The following is a 15,769-nucleotide window of genomic DNA, read 5'->3' on the forward strand; positions in this document are numbered from 1 at the left end:
GCTCTTTTATCCCCCAAACCCCTTTTACACCCCCAATCCCCCTCTATTGCCCCCCAAGCCCCCTCTATTGCGGATCAGATGGAACAGTTCCCCTCAGGGAGGTGACATCTTTAAGAGGAGATCCTCAAAGACACTGGCCAGGTCGACGAACAAGGGCTGGGCTTTTGGGGCTGCACCCACCACTGCTCCAAGCAGCAGCCACGCCTGCCCTGTTGGAGACCAAGGCATGGCACGTGATCTTCTGGCCCGAGCTGCACGAGGTGGGTTTGGTAGAGATGCACCACGATGCCACAGCCCGTCCTTCCCAGGGGAGGGGAAGCGGCTGCAGCCAGGCCAGCGGGGAAACAGCCCTTGGGAGAACACTCCTCTGCTCAGGCTCCGAGGGTCCCGCAGAGACAGCTTTGAAAGGCAAAGCGCCCCAGGGCCATCACCGAGCCGTTCCCTCTCTGCCCTTCCAGCTGCCTGCACATTGGCCACAGAAAGAGCGACTCCCATTGCACAAGGCAAGAAGATGAAAAGGGAAAGGCTCCTTCCTCTCACTGACTGACCCCAGGGGTCGCTCACAGGCTCGAGGGCGGGATCAGGCCAAGCAGTCAGGAAGCCGTCATCTGTGAGAGGATCTGAAGGGAAATTGCAGAGGAATGAGCTCTCGTTTCAGTGTCCACATGTTCTTCCAGGGCAAGGGTCCTCAGGAACTCACCCCCAGGCTGCGCTACGGGCTCCAAACCAACTTCCAGCTGAGCAGCTGGAAAACCATTGAAACCGCCCTCACCTAGAAGAGAGCACAGAGGAGAGAAACATGGTGTGAGCTCGAGGGAGTCGTGCCCAGCAGGAAGGGCTCAGTCAGCGCCTGGCAGCAGCGGTGCTGGGTCTCACACCTTGCGGAGGCTGCGAGCGATGGTGCAGCCGCTGCTGCTGGTTGTAGTTCCAGTCGAGAGCTGGGGCAGCTGCTGCCCCAGTGCTACTGGTACGGCTCAGAGCTGGTCTGTGCAGACCTCGGGGCACAGATCGGATGGGTGGGCACGTGCTCTTCTCCACGTGTGCGCATCGGCCACGGAAGAAGAACTTTGCATTGCACACGGAAAGGGCCAGCTCCCACCTTTCTGATGGGTGACACCAGGCGACCACGGGACAGCAATTACCTGGCTGCTGGTGGCTGGCATCAAACTCAGCGCAGCTGTTACCACAACGGCAGCAGAGACTCTGGACCATCCCCGTCGCTCAGAAGCTCCTGCAAGGCCTGACAGTGCGTGTAGGTGCAGCGAGGCTCTGGCTGATCCCTTCCTGCTAGCGCAGGATCTGACTTGTCCATCCAGCTCTCTAACCCTCCACTTCCCAAGCCCTCTGGTTATGAGGGCTGCATACTCACTGTGTCCTGCTTTCTTCATCTTTGCCAGTTGTTCCTCCAGGATTTCTGATGCCTGCTGCAAAGATTTCCCTTGTTTGGCTTTGTACTTTGCTCTTTGAAGACCCGAACAGAAAGGATCCGGTTAGGTTTCTCACTAATAAAAACACCCCTGAGAATTTCCCATCACACCCTGTGATCACTCACAGCTGAACCAAAGGGCGTGAGCCAACGTGAAGCCTGCCTCCCTCTCCTCCCCATGCCTGGATCTCGTTGTGTCATTTCTGTACTCAGTGGTGCCTCCAGCATTGAACCCCCTCATCTACAGCTTGAGGAACCAGCAGCTCAAGGATGCAGTGTGGAAACTGAAATCTGGATGGTTCTCTGAATCAATGAACCTCTCATCACCTTCTGCATAGCCGTTATCGTGCATCTCACGGCAGGCCCAGACTGGTTTCTGTATTTGTTGGTGGTGTTGCTGGTTTCTTCCGTTGTGATCATCTTGTCATCCGGTTTTTAATTCACTGTTTTCTTCTCTTTTCTTGCTCATTGTCTGTGTAAATGAGGAGCTGTGCTCTCTGTGTGTTTTAACAAAATAAAGGGATGCTCAACGACTTCTGTTTCCTGATATATTTCCTGCGAGACATTTCTGGACTTGCAGGGACAGTTCCTGTGGTCGTGGGTGGAGGGGAAAAGAATCCCAGCACGGCAGCGCTGCCGGGCACAAGCGCTTGATCTCCCAGAGCTGTTCTCTCTCCACTTGCACACTCCCCTCCTCACCCCTTGCCTTGCTGCAGGCCTGATATCCAACTCTACAACCATTATCAATAAAAAGAGAAGCCTTTTCCTACTGAAATTTCTTATACACCAGTCCCCCGCTCTTGCCACTGCAGGTCTCTCAGCCAAGCCCTTTCTCACACAGCTCCAAACCCATCAGGGGCTCATGGCTTTGTCTCATCAAACACCGAGAAAGTCCTTGCATTGGGATCCCCCAGCTGCCCTGGGTCCTTGCTCAGTGTTGTACCCTGAAAGGTTTCTCAGAACCCATCTCACAAGCCTCTCCTTGTCCATGATGTGCTCCAGCCCCAGCCATCCTTCTGGCCTCAGCAGGACTCTCTCCAGGCTGGGCAGGGTCTTCCTTGTGCTGGGAGCCCCGTACTGGACACGGCAGCCCTGATGTGTCCTGTGGTGGGTTAACCTTGGCCAGCAGCCGGACCCCCCGCAGCTGCTCCCTCCAAGCCCCGAACCAACGGGACAGAGGGAGAAAATGAACCAGAACGGCTCAGGGGTCAAGAGAAAGCAAAGGAGGTTCAGAGACCAATGACTGTCACGGGCACAGAGGTGTGGACTTGCTGAAGTTTGATTTACTTTATTGACAGTTCAGAAAGCTTTGGATTGGGAGCAACAAGGGCCAAATATTAAAGCCATTCTCCTCCCACTTTCTCCCAGTCTGAAATGGCTCCAAGGCTCCCAATTCCTCTGCCCGCCCCAACCCCAGGAGCAGCATGGAGGGTGGTGAAGAGGGAGTTAGCAGTCAGTGAAGAACATCTCTGCAGCTCCTTCCTCCTCGCACTTCTCCCCTATCCCAGCGTGGCTCCTCTAGATGGGATCCCACCGTATTTGCGGTCAGGGCTCCGTGTGGTTCATTCCTTTCTCTCTACTCATGGGGCAGTATGAGAGCCCTGAGAGCATCCGTGGACCTTCATGGCCCTGACCAGCATCTCCTGGGCCTCCACCCACCCCTCTGTCCATGGACCAGGAGACACTGAAGCCAGGCCTGATTTTCAGCCCCAGCTTGATCTGAGCTGTAGGTATGCGGGTCTCCAGACACAGACACGGCCTTGGACCTTGTTGAGTCCATGGACCTTGTTGAGTCAGACCTGCAGAGTCACTTCCCAGCCTGGTTCCTTATGGGGTGAGCAATGGAGTCACACTGTGGCCCTCCCTGTTCCAGAGCCCAGCTGTTTTGTGGAGGCCCAGGGCCATACTTCTGCCTTTCTTCCCATCCCTTGGTCAGGTTTTTAGAAGGGAGGAAGGAAAAGCAGGTGAAGTTGGAGGGCCCCAGTGACTGCAAAGGGAGCAGAGCCATCAAACCAGAAATCATGTAAAGGCAATGCTTGTCTAAAACTGTTCTCTTCCTTTCTTGGAGGCCTTGTGTCTTCCGCAGGAACCTTGAGGTGTTGTGTTCCATCCGCCTCTTTTTCTTTTAGCGTTTCCTTTGACCATACCCAAGCCATTGTGTTTGAATTCTCTTTCCAGCCTGATGTAATCCATGATCTGGAGATGGGACAGACGACTGGAAGGAGAATCCCACTCCTCTGGAGAAGAAGGTGGATATTCCCAGGAATCTGAGGAACCACGGCTGACCAGTAGCTGCGTCCATGGAACTGGTCAAGTGCCTCATCTCTTTTTTTGTATTTGGGGCTTAGACGCCTGGTTCCTGTGTGAACGTAATAACACCTCCAGCTCAGCTCTCCACAGTTTCCCTGTATCCAGGCATTTTGGTCTATGGCTTTGCATACATTGAATATTATTGATATGGGCTTTTGGAACTGATAATTGCTGTCTTTTCTATTAAAATCCCTTTTCCTCCCCTAATTTCCAAGTGCCATTTGCTGGGATTCGTCCAGGGATCATAACACACAATTGATCCACTAATATTACACCGGTGATAAACAGTCGAATTCAATTTACAACTTTCAGTTTTGGTGCCTGTACAAATATAATGGGTATGGTAAACCAATGTCTGGGTAATTACATTTCTCTGTCTGGTTTCCTCGTTAGTGGGTAAACTGGTTTTAGTTCCTTACCAGTCTTGTAACTGTAAATTCAGAAATGTCTGCCTGCCTCACAAATCAATACCCTCTGGCCAAATATGACCTGCGTCACCCTTATGGCCACAACGTGCTATCACATATCCACAGAATTTACACACTTCAATATTTGCTGTCCTGTTCCATGCAAATACAAGTTTAATTGTGCACTTGGGGCACAACAACCCTGTGCAGCTACAGACTAGGGGAAGTCTGGCTGGAAAGCTGCCTGGAGGAGAGGGACCTGGGGGTGTTGGTTGACAGCCAACTGACCATGAGCCAGCAGTGGCCCAGGTGGCCAAGAAGGCCAATGGCATCTTGTCTTGGATCAGAAATGGTGTGGCCAGCAGGTCCAGGGAGGTTCTTCTCCCTCTGGACTCGGCACTGGTGAGACCGCTCCTCGAATCCTTTGTTCAGTTCTGGGCCCCTCACCACAAGAAGGATGTTGAGGCTCTGGAGAGAGTCCAGAGAAGAGCGACAAAGCTGGTGAAAGGGCTGGAGAACAGGCCTTATGAGGAGCGGCTGAGAGAGCTGGGGGTGTTTAGCCTGGAGAAGAAGAGGCTGAGGGGAGACCTCATTGCTCTCTACAACTACCTGAAAGGAGGTTGTGGAGAGGAGGCAGCTGGGCTCTTTTCCCAAGTGACAGGGGACAGGACGAGAGGGAATTACACATGAGGATGAATTACTCATCAGTGTCTTCCGTAAGGTTATTGGTGTGTCCCCTGGCGATGACCATAGAATCATAGAATCATAGAATCACCAGGTTGGAAGAGACCCTCCAGATCATCGAGTCCAACCATTCCCACTGATCTCTAAACCATGCCCCTGAGTACCTCATCCACCTCCAGGGAAGGCGAGTCAACCACCTCCCTGGGCAGACCGTTCCATTGCCTAATGACCCTTGCCGTGAAGAATTTTTTCCTTATGTTAAGCGTGAACCTCCCCTGGCGGAGCTTGAGGCCATTCCCTCTTGTCCTGTCCCCTGTCACTTGGGAGAAGAGGCCAGCACCCTCCTCTCCACAGCCTCCCTTCAGGTAGTTGTAGAGAGCAATGAGGTCTCCCCTCAGCCTCCTCTTCTCCAGGCTAAACACCCCCAGCTCTCTCAGCCGCTCCTCGTAAGACTTGTTCTCCAGCCCCCTCACCAGCTTTGTCACTCTCCTCTGGACTCACTCCAGATCCTCAACATCCTTCTTGTGGTGAGGGGCCCAGAACTGAACCCAGGATTCGAGGAGCGGTCTCACCAGTGCCGAGTCCAGAGGGAGAAGAACCTCCCTGGACCTGCTGGTCACACCATCTCTGATACAGGCCAAGATGCCATTGGTTACATGATGTCACAGTCCATTCAGTGGGTGGCTCCTTTACTTCTGGTTGCGTGGGTCACCCCCGTTCAGCCATGCGGACGGCTGTTTCTGTAACTAAAAAACAAGAAAAGCACCTTCCCACTTTGGGGTCAGGCTCTCTCCTTTCCAACACTTTACTAACACCAGTCCCCAGGTTTCTCTTACGAATGCTCATCCCTAATGGTGTTGATTGAGCAATCCACCCCAGTTTGTGCATCTCGTTCAAGCGTCTCGCGATGACTGAGATGTATTTTTGTAGCATCATCTCCTCAATACCTGGAGTCGTAATCGGCCCCAGACACAAACAAGGCAATCCAGACAACATTTCATAGGCAGATAGGCCTGTATCCCTACGGGGTGGAGTTTGAATATTTAGTAGTGCTAACGGTAAGCATTTTACCCAAGACATCTGCGTTTCAATCATCAATTTAGTTAATTGTTGTTTAAGAGTTCGATTCATTCTCTCAGCTTGTCCTGAACTTTGGGCTATGGAAGTTCCATCTTATCCCCACCGCTCGCGTTGCTTCTTGCAACACTTTTGACGTGAAACGGGTGCCTCTATCAGAATTGATTGCATGCACCAACCCCAAACGAGGAATTATTGATTCTAATAGTGTTTTTGCAACAAATTGGGCTGTTGCTCAGGTGGCTGGAAAGGCTTCAACCCAATGAGTTAGTTGATCCACTGTAACTAATACATATTTCCATTTACGTTGGGTAATTCAGGACAGTCAATCTGAACCCTTTCAAATGGTCTATAAGCCAGGTCCCAAGCACCCAAGGGTGTTTTCCTCATTGCACCTTTATTTATTTTTTGGCACATAGGGCACCCTTGGGTTATCTGTTTTGCTATTTCAAAAATCTCTGTGCTTCCAAAAGATTTTAAATACCGATCGCACAATGCCCTCGCTCCCCAATGGGTTTGCTCATGCCATCTCTTTAGTAATTTTTGAGCTACCGATTTTGGCAGTATTTCTCTCCCATCTGGCAAAATCCACTTATTTTCCCGTAACATTGCCCCTAAATCTTGCATTCTCCTCATTCCCTCTGATGTAAAGGAGAAGACGTTAGTTATTTCCGTGGTTTTGGTTAATTCAAGAGGATTTATCTGAATGGGAGATTCAGCCCTTCTCGCTGCTTCTCTTGCTTTCTGATCAGCTAAATTATTCCCTCGTATTTGAGCTGAAAATCCCTGCTGAAGTCCTGGGAGGTAGACAATGGTGATCCCTTGGGGGCCTTTTAACGCTTCTAAAATTAAGTTGATCGATTCTTCATGGATCAAATTCTTCCCTCGGGTGTTCATAAATCCCCTTTCTTTCCAGATCTTTCCGAAGGTATGTGCCACTCCATACGCATATTTCGAATCAGCATATCATAGAACCATAGAATAACCAGGTTGGGAAAGACCCACTGGATCATTGAGTCCAACCATTCCCATCAATCACTAACCCATGGCCCTCAGCACCTTGTCCACCCGTCCCTTAAACCCCTCCAGGGAAGGTGACTCAACCCCCTCCCTGGGCAGCCTCTGCCAGTGCCCAGTGACCCTTTCTGTGAAAGATTTTTTCCTGATGTCCAAGAAAGGAACATTTTAGTTTACAGACATTTCCATTTGGGGATTAAATAGGGCAGTTGGCCCAGGATGGGGATCTGCAGCCCTTCAAAGCAGACAGGGCTCTCTGTGGACCTTGATTCTTCGTTTAGGACCTGTCTTTTTTCCAACAAGACCAGGTGGATGTGCCTGGGCGGCTTGAATTCCGTTGATGGAATCATGGGTTGGATTGGGTTGTGTTGAGTTGTGTTGAGTTGAGTTGGAAACCCATGCAGGTCCCACCACAGGCAGGGACACCTTTCGCTGGATAAAGTTGCTCCAGGAATGGAGGGGATGAGGGGGACGGGGAGGAGAGAGATGGGGAAGGGAGGGGAGGGGAGAGAAAAGAGGGGGAGCAACCTGATCCGGTGGGAGGTGCCCCTGCCCGTGGCAAGGGATTGCAACTGGATGGGCTTTGAGGTCCCTTCCAACCCAATCATTCCATGATTCTAAGGTTCTTGGCTCCAGCTTTCCTGAAACGGAGCCGTGTTCCCGTGGAACGCTGCCCCTGGGCCTGGCTCAGCCCCAGCAGCAGAAGATCCTTCGCAGAAGGCTTTCTGTTTCTTGGTTCCTCTGTCGAGGGATCAGCAGGAGCATGGTCTTTTTTGTTATGTCCCGCATTGCGGGGGAGGCACCTTTTCTGAGGGGTTCAAGGCCTGTGATGGAGAAAGCCAGAGCTGAGATGAAGCCCCATGTCTACGGAGACCTCCGAGCATCCCCTCCAGACCCCACCAGCCCCATCCAGAGAACAGCTGTGGGGCAGGAGTGCCCCACACAGCCCTCCCGAGAGCAGGACCTGGCATGGTAGAACCCCAGCCCCTGTCCCACTGGCCAACCCAACCCTGCCCCTCCTCACCTCTGCGGATCTCTAACATCTTCTCTGGGTTTCGGTCCTTCAAGGGCTGAGCAGCAACCGCTAGGGACAGAAGCTCCATCAGATCCCCCTTGCTCCCCAGCACCATGGTGGCAACGGGGACAAGGGTGTCCCCACAGAGGGACCAAGGGCTGGTGTCTCACCAAGGAAAATCAGAGCTGCCTTTCGCACTACATTCTCAGGAGCGTAGATGTACTGCAGGCTCTGGTTTACGTAGTCCTCGGCCCTCTTCTTGTCCTGCTTCAGCTGGAGAGACCACAAGGGTCAGGGCACGTCCCAGTGTCCCCCCGCTGGCCACCCCAGTCCCTCCTGCCAGTCTCCTCCGTGGCCGGGAGCTCTCCATCCCACCAAGCGTGGAGAAGAACCCTTGGGGGCTCTGTTCTTGAGGCCAGGGAGCAAGGACGCGGCTCCAGGCTGGAGCGAGGTGGGTGAGACCCACAGCCCAGACGTGGGGGGCAGCCCTCGTCCAGCCTGGGCCCTGGGGTCTGGGGGATCTTCTCACCAAGTAGTATGTGATGACCCACGTCAGCCGTGTCTTCACGCGACGTTCGGGCAGTTTCCAGCCCAGGAACTTTGCCGCAGCCAGGAGACCTTCCTCAGAAGCCTGTGGAGCAGCAGAAGGTGGGAGATGGCACCTCAGCCCGGGCAAGGAGACTTGGGGTCCTCCTCCTCTCGGCTTTGTTGGTGGGGCCATGGTGGCCTTAGGAAGGTGGCACCTGCCCTGGCCCAGGTGCCTGGGAGCCTCCTCCCTGCGTCACAGCTCAGCTTTGAGATCCGTACCTCGGCCACGCTCGGCATTGTGTCCTGTATGCAAACGATGAGCGGGAACAGGGCCATTCGCACTTTGTCCTTCATGCTCCCCTTGTGGCTCTACACCACGCTCTTCAGCTGCTCGGCGAAGAACCTGATGGCTCGTTCTCTCACCTGGTTTTGCCCCTGGCAGGGAGAAGGACAGCAGCACTTCAGAACCAAGATCTCTTTGCCCGTGGTGAGCAGGATGCTCCAGGCTTGGATTTGGTCACTGGAGGCGTGGGACAACTCGGTGGGTGCAGCTGAATGGCCCCAAACTTGTCCAAGGTCCCTCCGTGGGCTCTCCTGACCACCCAGTGCTCCCCACCAGCTCCACCAGCCACGTTAAGGACAAGTTCCCACCAAAAGGGGCCGAGGAGGAGACGGGCTGGTCCTCGGCAATGCCTGTGGGACACGCACCCCTGGCCACGCTGCCTGGGGACAAGATCTGGTCCTGTTCCCCAGAGCAGCTAGGGAAGGAGGAGCCCTCAGGGCTCTCAGAGCAGCTCTCAGGGAGAACCTGGGCTGCAAAACCCAGGGGAGAAAGGTGAGCAGAAGCCCCTGCTCCAGGTGCTGCCCTTGCCCATGCCCAGTGCGCATCTGTGGGGCTCGGGCTCTCCCGTAGCCTTACGTGAAGGAAGAGGGGCAGCAGCTTCTCCATCAGCTGCACGGTGATGGAGCTGGCCTTCTTCTTCTTTAGGTGACCTGTCATGTTTTGGAGGGTCACCAGGGCCTTCACAACAACATCTGCGTTGCTGTGCTCCAGGTCCTCAGTCAGGTCCAGCAGGAGGATCTCCATTCTTCTGGCCTGCGTGAAGAAGAGAATTTCCTTGTTGGGAAAAGCTCCATGCCTGGAAAGCTCCCCAGGTGGCCACCCTGGCGGGGATGGCGCTTGGGGCCATCACCCACCGCCTGACTCCAGCCAAGACCAAGCCACCACCTTCCCCACCAGCCCAGCCGCCCTCGGCCAGGCCGCGCTCACCGTCTTGGGTCTCTGAGAGAGCGTGAGGAGACCCTGCAGAACTGCTGGGCGCAAGGCTGGGCTTGGGCGCTTCAGGGATCTCCAGAATTTGTAGAGCCCCTCAAAGTTCTCATTTTCAAAGTCCTTGCAGGCCAGGACCTGGAAGAAAGGCAGCAGCGATCGAGCGGCGGAGCAGGTGGGGCTCCCCGCTCCGTGCAGCTCTGGGTTCCACCAGCAGCTGAAGCCGAGGCCACCGGGGCTTTGGATGCGAACTCACCAGCAACTGAAGGATCCCGGTGTCCTCAGGCAAAGTGCAGAGGAGCCGAGCGTGTTGCGCCTGATGCCGGTTGAACAGCCCCAGCAAGACTCTCTCCATCACTTGGGGCACGGAGAACAGGAGCTGCCACACGGGCACGGCCGAGCTGCAAGGCAGAGCGCTCTGTCAGCAGGGCCACCTCGGCCACCGCGGCCTGGCCTGGGGCAGCCCTGCAGGACAGGGACCCTGGACCCCAGCTGGGGTGGCCTGGGCAGCAGGAGAGGAGCGAGGGGAGGTTCATTGTGGGGCTGGGAGGAGCGTGGTGAGTCATGGAATGCCCAGACTTGGAAGGCACCGACAAGGGCCACCAAGTCCAGCTCCCTGCACACGACAACCCTAAAACCCACGCCGGGTGTCTGAGGGCCTTGACCAAAGGCTTCTTGAACACTGCCAGGCTTGGTGCCATGACCTCTTCCCTGGGGAGCTGTTCCAGTGCTCCACCACCCTCTGGGTGAAGGACCTTGTCCTGATGTCCAACCTAACCCTCCTCTGAGGCATCTTCCTGCCATTCCCTTGGGTCAGGGAGAAGAGCTCAGCCGCTGCTCCTCCTGCTCCCCGTGGGAGGAGCCTGCAGAGCGCGATGAGGTCTCCCTTCAGTCTTCTCCAGGCTGAACAGAACAAGAGACTTCAGCCGCTCCTCACATGGCTTCCCCTCTAAACCCTTGGCCAACTTGGTGGCCCTCAACTCTGGGCTGGCTTGGCCGCCTCTGGCTGCCGCAGGGCTTTCGTGGGGCTGGAAAGTGTGGTGGGAAGGAGGGCCCTGCTCCTCGGGCATGTCCTTCACGATCCCTTGGCTCTGGCAACCAAAGAGTCTCCGTGTCCCCCTCCCCGCAGGGGACCCCCCTCCAGGCTCTCCGGGGCAGGACCTGTCTCTGGGTGGAGCAATCTCCATGAGCGCTGAGACCACTTCTGTGAGGTGATGCTCGGTCATGAGGAGCAGAAGGGCCTCCACTTTCTGCCGAGCCAATTCCACCTTGATGCCTTTGATGTTTTCATGGATGCATCTTATAACATGTGGCACCTGGAGGAGAAACAGGTGAGGATGGAGCTGGCCCTGGAGAGCAGCCACCTCCTCGGCTCCATCCCTCTCTACTGGTTTCAGGTGGGTTCAGGTGCCCGAGACACCTGGGTTAGGAGGGAGGGATGGAGGAAGAAGGTCTGGCAGGGCTCAAGGGTTGGGCCGTCCAGCCCCAGGCCACTTACACTCATCAGCCAACACTCAGGGGCGCTCATGGCCATGTCCAACACGCATCTCGCTGCCTCCTTGTCAAAGACACTGGACTCTCTCAGTGCTTTGATGGCCACACAGACGATGTCGGTCTTCTCCACAGCATCCAGGTACCTTGCAAACATCTACAGGAAGGAGGGAAGGGAGGAAGAGATGTCCCAGTGAGAGCCCAGCAGCGCTGGAGGCAACACAGGTGTTGGGCTCATGGGGGCAGTGGGTGACCCTCAAGCAATCCAGGCCTTGGCCAGCGGGGCTGGAGGTGCTGCTGGGACCCTGGAGTGCAGCCTCGCTTGGGGACAGCAGGAACCTTCTCAGCAGGGACAGCGAGGCCACGCCAGCCCCTCTGAGTCTCCACGCCTTTGCTCCTCCAAGTCCCCTGTCAGCGCCTCAGAAGTCCCAGCGACAGAGGAGCTCCTTACCGTGGGCACGTCTCGGATGGAGAGAAAATCCATCGCAGAGCTGTCCTCAACATCCTCCTGGCTCTGTTCTCCTGCGTCATTTGCCATTGACCGGCCTGAAGAAGCAGGGAAGGGGCAGAAGGGTCAACGGGGCAAAGCAGCTTGGCCAGAAGCTCAACCCTATTGTCACCATCCTTAAGGTCTAACGATGCTTAAAGAGAAGCGGAGCTACCAGGAGATGTCGGTGTGGAGGGATAAAACCCACCACAAGGTCTCTTACTTCTTTGCTTGCGGATGAAGTTGATCAAACAGCAAAGTGTTTCCAAAGCCAGACGTTCTTTCATTTTTGAGGAATACGGAAAAACAGAGAGGTGACCAAGCAGTTGGCCCAGGATGGGGATCTGCAGCCCTTCAAAGCAGACAGGGCTGCCCGTGGATCTTGGTTCTTCATTTGGGACCTGTGTGAGGGAGGCAGAAGAGGAGAAGGGTTGAGGGCTGCATCCCTGGAGAGTCAAGGCTTTGCCGGGTGGTGCCAGCCCCGGCTCTCAGAGCAGCCAGCTGGGCAGGAGCTCCACGCAGAGAGACCTTTGGCCACTCTGGTGGGCAGGGAGGGGACGTGGTGTGGCTGGAGGGTTCCTCGCTCCTCACCTGCAGCGTGGGGTTGGTCAGCAGATGAATCAGCTTCCCAATCCTGTCCAGCGCCCTCCCGCGCACAGCTGGTCTCTTAGAGCCGGTGAAGTTCAGAAGGGTCTGGGAAGAGAGAAGGTCCCAGTGAGGCCTGGCAGCAGATTTTTCCTCCAGCAGAAGCAGCGCTGCTGAGCTCCTGGGCTGGACTCATCCAGGCCGTGAAGGCTTCCTCCGCTCTCCAGAGAAGCCTGCAGTAGGGGCCCTGCCCTAGGAGACCTGCAGCTGGCAGCCCCTGCTTCCCCGAGGAGCTGGGCACCCTCCCGGCAGCGCTCTCTCCGCCTGGCACTGAGGTGGGGACCGTCGGCTCCGGAGTGGACGCCCCCTCCTTCCAGGGAGAGGAGCAGCCCCTCAGAACCCAACTCCTTGCAGACCTGGAAGATGTCCGGCAGCTCCTGATTGAGCCTGGTGACCGGGATGATGCCCACCAACTTCTCCATCATCGCGTCCAGGACATTCAGGGTCTGCAAAGAAGACAGAGGGTTGTGGCAGGGTTTCCCGCTGTCCCCCTCAGCACCAGGATCCCATCTCCCAGTGCTGGGGCGGCACTGCCACCCGTCCCAGAACGCGGAGCACCCCGGGGAGGTGACAGGAACATGAGAAGAGGACGAAGGCACGAGGGTGGGCGAGCAAAGCTGAGCCCCTGCCTTGAACCCCTGGTGGCGTCGCAGCACGGGGAGAAGCTCGGAGGGCGTGGGGGCTCCTGTAGCTCGTTCAGCACTTACCGGGCTGCACAGGGCACGGATGGATTGAATCATATAGAAGTCTGAGGCTTCCACAGAGAACGGCAAGACCACTGTCAGGCAGGTTTGGAGCAGGAGCGTCTCCTTGCCCTCCAGCGCTCCCTGCAAGGAGCTGTGGAGAGAGACAGGGACCAGTCAGCCACTGGTGCTGGGAGCGGCGCCTCGAGGCCTCGTGCGTATGGACGTGGTCCCCGGGGGTGACCGTGAGGGATGTGGAGGTACCTCAGTTTGGTGATAGCAGACATGGCTTTCTTCCACAGCTTCATCTGGAGCTGCTGGTGAGCACATTTCTCTTCCATCAGCTCCTGCAAAGGCCAATTGATGTGAGACCTGGCAACCAGCGGCACCCAGGGACACCAGAGCCTCACCACCCAGGGACACCAGAGCCTCGACACCCAGGGACACCAGAGCCTCACCACCCAGGGACACCAGAGCCCCGACACCCAGGGACACCAGAGCCTCGACACCCAGGGACACCAGAGCCTCACCACCCAGGGACACCAGAGCCCCGACACCCAGGGACACCAGAGCCTCGACACCCAGGGACACCAGAGCCTCGACACCCAGGGACACCAGAGCCTCGACACCCAGGGACACCAGAGCCTCACCACCCAGGGACACAGAGCCTCACCACCCAGGGACACCAGAGCCTCACCATCCAGGGACACCAGAGCCTCACCATCCAGGGACACCAGAGCCGCACCACCCAGGGACACCAGAGCCTCGACACCCAGGAACACCAGAGCCTCACCATCCAGGGACACCAGAGCCGCACCACCCAGGGACACCAGAGCCTCGACACCCAGGGACACCAGAGCCTCATCACCCAGGGACATCAGAGCCTCATCACCCAGGGACACCAGAGCCTCGACACCCAGGGACACGAGAGCTTCACCACCCAGGGACACCAGAGCCTCACCACCCAGGGACACCAGAGCCTCGACATCCAGGGACACCAGAGCCTCAAGACCCAGAGACACCAGAGCCTCACCACCCAGGGACACCAGAGTCTCACCACCCAGGGACACCAGAGTCTCACCACCAAGTGACACCAGAGCCTCGACACCCAGGGACACCAGAGCCTCACCATCCAGGGACACCAGAGTCTCACCACCAAGTGACACCAGAGCCTCGACACCCAGGGACACCAGAGCCTCACCATCCAGGGACACCAGAGCCGCACCACCCAGGGACACCAGAGCCTCGACACCCAGGGACACCAGAGCCTCATCACCCAGGGACACCAGAGCCTCATCACCCAGGGACACCAGAGCCGCACCATCCAGGGACACCAGAGCCGCACCACCCAGGGACACCAGAGCCTCGACACCCAGGAACACCAGAGTCTCACCACCAAGTGACACCAGAGCCTCGACACCCAGGGACACCAGAGCCTCACCACCCAGGGACACCAGAGTCTCACCACCAAGTGACACCAGAGCCTCGACACCCAGGGACACCAGAGCCTCAACATCCAGGGACACCAGAGCCGCACCACCCAGGGACACCAGAGCCTCGACACCCAGGAACACCAGAGCCTCACCATCCAGGGACACCAGAGCCGCACCACCCAGGGACACCAGAGCCTCGACACCCAGGGACACCAGAGCCTCATCACCCAGGGACACCAGAGCCTCATCACCCAGGGACACCAGAGCCTCGACACCCAGGGCCTCCAGCCCCTCATAGCATTGTACAGTCATTAGGGTTGGAGAAGACCTCTAAGCTCATCCAGCCCAAACCTCAGTCCAACCCCACCGCGCCTACTAATCCACACCTGAAGCGTCACATCTCCACATGTTTTGAACCCCTCCATGGACAGAGACTTAACCGCTTCCCTGGGCAACCTCTTCCGATGCTTCTCCACTCCTTCCATAACAACGTATTTCCAATATCCAATCGGAACCTCCCCTGGTGCCCCTTGAGGTCATTTCCCCTCGCCCTGCCCTAGCGTTGGCCTCTTCCTCCTCTCACCTTGATCTTCTCCACCACATTGTAGTTGCAGCAGAACAGGTCCAGGCCTCTTAACAAGCTGTTGTTTATGGCGGCCTGGCACAGGGATTCAACGCACTCAAGGAACATCAGCTTCTCGATGGTTTCCTGGAACAGAGACCAAACAGGGAGAGGGGGTCACCCGTGGCCAGCAGGACCGGAGCTGCGGAGATGGAGACCTGGGAGAAGCAGCTCTGCCCAGTCAGCTAGGGGCAGGGTTACCTCGTCTGTGCGGTGGAGGATTGCGTAGATGAAGTCCACTATATCCTCCTCCTTTTCATAGGTGGGCAACGACTCAGCGTCTAAGAGAGGAGGAGAGCAGGGAGGGCTGTGAGAGGGGGTGGTGGAAGGAGACAGGAGACTTTGCTGGGGACAGAACTGGCTGCCTGGCCGGGTCCTGCTCTTGGGTCAGAACAAGCCCCTGCAACGCTCCACGTGCAGTTGGGCTGCCGTGCTGGACAGGACATGTCCGGGAAAGCCCTCGTGAAGATCCCTGTCCCCCAGCATCGCTGCCTCTGCCCCAGAGCAGGAGCTGGGTCCCCTCTGTTTGCTCCACCCCCGGGAGAAGTTGGAAGGGACCCACAAGGGTCCTCAATTCCTGTCCCTGCATAGGACAACCCCAAATCATGGAATGATGGAATGGTTTGGGTTGGAAGGGACCTTAAAGATGATCCAGTTCCAACCCCCCGCCATGG

The sequence above is a fragment of the Phaenicophaeus curvirostris genome, chromosome 35 (assembly GCF_032191515.1).
Source record: "Phaenicophaeus curvirostris isolate KB17595 chromosome 35, BPBGC_Pcur_1.0, whole genome shotgun sequence".
NCBI lineage: Eukaryota > Metazoa > Chordata > Aves > Cuculiformes > Cuculidae > Phaenicophaeus > Phaenicophaeus curvirostris.